Source organism: Penaeus vannamei, chromosome 34 (genome assembly GCF_042767895.1).
Source record: "Penaeus vannamei isolate JL-2024 chromosome 34, ASM4276789v1, whole genome shotgun sequence".
Classification (NCBI taxonomy): domain Eukaryota; kingdom Metazoa; phylum Arthropoda; class Malacostraca; order Decapoda; family Penaeidae; genus Penaeus; species Penaeus vannamei.
Genome location: NC_091582.1, coordinates 30,193,152 through 30,195,651, shown reverse-complemented (window position 1 = coordinate 30,195,651; position 2,500 = coordinate 30,193,152).

The following is a 2,500-nucleotide window of genomic DNA, read 5'->3' as shown; positions in this document are numbered from 1 at the left end:
CGCCCCCGCAAAGCATTGTGGGAGCGGCAGCGGTTGGGCTCAGACCGTCAACATGTCCGACGTGGATTGGGGTGAGTGGCCCACATGGTCCGCCTTTCTCTCGCCTTCTGAGGCCCTATTTCTTGACCGAAATTGGCGGGGATTTCATTTTCCGGAAGCTATCAACCCCCTCTTTCGTTGCAGATGCCGAGGACTTCGAGCCTCCTCAAGCCCAGCCTGCCAAATTGACCGATAAGTGGGAAGGAGAAGATGAGGACGACTCTGTCAAGGTGAGGGAGAGACCTGATAATTTCAGTACCGGATTTTCCTCTGAGGTCTCTTTCTGGGATTAATACAGCAGGATTTCTGTTGTTAGGGATTTACAAGAAAGGTTTGAAGGTCAATCTGTGAGTAATTTATTTCTTTATTATGAGTAAAAGATCCTAGAAAGGGGGTTGAAGCTGAGGGAAATAGTCACCTCAGTTGAATAGAAAGTTGAATGAGGGGAGGAAAAAAGGGATGAACAGCAGGTGGTGATAAATGGAAATGAAAAAAAAACAGGAGAAGAAAAGGAAATAAGGGAATGTAGGTGAAATTTAAGCCTTAATGACCATGGTGATGTAAAATGACAATTGGTTCCTAAACACCAGGCCCTCCCTCACATGGTCCAATATGCTCGTCTGTATTCTCGTTCCATTGGAGAAAAAGTAACATTGTTGGTTGTCGTATGGAATGCCAACGTGAAGGGTCTTCAAAACACTGGGTGGTGTCAAAATCCGAGTTATTTATCCTATTTCATATGTTTGAAAGTGTGAGTGTGGCTGATGCAATATGTGGTATAAAAGCAATTGAAAACAATTTCTAACTAAATCTATTATTAATGTATTATAAGATTGCAGTATGATGGCCCACGTTCACACTACTCAATAATGGTTACTTTATATGGAAAATGAAATGCAAGCAAGTTCATCAGCAGGCGGGGGACTTGCATAAAAGTTGGAAACTACGTGATGGACATATGTAAATCAATTTTGTGTATAAATTTATACAGTATAAATAGTTATTGACACACTTTACAAGAGAAAGTTTGAAAGTAGGACAACTAATTTTTTATTTTTATGAAAGCATGATTTATGATAATCTGGTAATTATGCCATGTAATATATTCCTTGCAGATTATAAAGTATGTTAAAATTTCCACAAAAAAATACTCTTACCTGACAAGAAAATTTCTTCAAAAACTTTAATTTTTGGTAATTTGTTGAATACCATGGAGCCTTAATTGTGCAGTATTTGTGTTGAAAATTTATTCACCCTTGGTGTAAATAATGAATATCCATTTTGTGTAGAAAATAAAGGATAACTATGTTTTTATACATAAAAGAGGGTAAATATGATAATTGAATAGATATGTTATATTAAAAGTGTAACTTCTTAAGTTGACCATCTGGTAGTACGCAACAATCTAAGACACTTTTGTTTTATATTGTTTTTCACAAATTAATAATAAGGACAGTATGGTAGCTATGGGCGTTAAGCTGTGTCAGGCAATTGTCGTGGCTTCTGCATTTTTGGTGGAGATTTGCTTAGCTTTGCTAAGATCAATGTAAACATTTGAGTGTGTAAGAGTTTGTGGAAATCATTTGGTAGCTCACTAGCTTAGTGGTAGCCATTGTTTGATGTTTTGTGGGGTGCTGGGTAGTATGAAACTTCAATATAATACTTATAGAGAAGATTGTAATGTATGATGCCCACTAGAAACAAGAAAATCCTGGCTCATTATTACCATTTAGGTAAATTTACTGCGGATAACAATCAGGGTTACAGTAAAAAAAAGTGTATGGAATGATTACCATCACGTAAAAAGACACTTTTCATCTATGGCACAAGTCCCTCGCCATGTTGACATCACAAATGTAAACAAAATTATGACCAGTTAACTCATTCTTGCGCTCTCTTAAGTAGATCATGTATTACTTTGCTGTTGTCAAAATGATATTTAGCTAATTATCAGTATATGCTTTTCTACATTTATGCTTTCAAAGGCCTTTATTAATGTTGTTATACCTCATTTATGTATTTTAAGATTTATTAGACAGTGATTTACAGGAACTGGTTTGAAGAACCTTCTGTGCATTCGCATTTCCGTGTTTCTGGCCACCAGGTTTGACAGGATGATTCCCAGGCATTCCTTGACAGAAGGCCGGCGAGAAATGTTTTGTTTTCGGTATTGTGTCAATTCTGGGTTATTCTTAAGATTATTCAGTGGTAACGAAGAAAAAAAAGGCCTTAATAACTATTGCAGTTTAATATAGGAGGCCATCAAGTACCCCAAATCCCCAAAAAAGTGATTAAAAAAATGGCGATCCACAATACTGACCGATGGACCGAAAGAAGCGAAGGAAAATTGACAGTTCGGTCTTTCAATAAATAAAGGTATTTGGTTTATTGTTTAAGTATGGATGTAGCTCTATCTTGCCGTTCATACTGAGGTGAAGAGATTGTATCCCGGGGGGTGTTG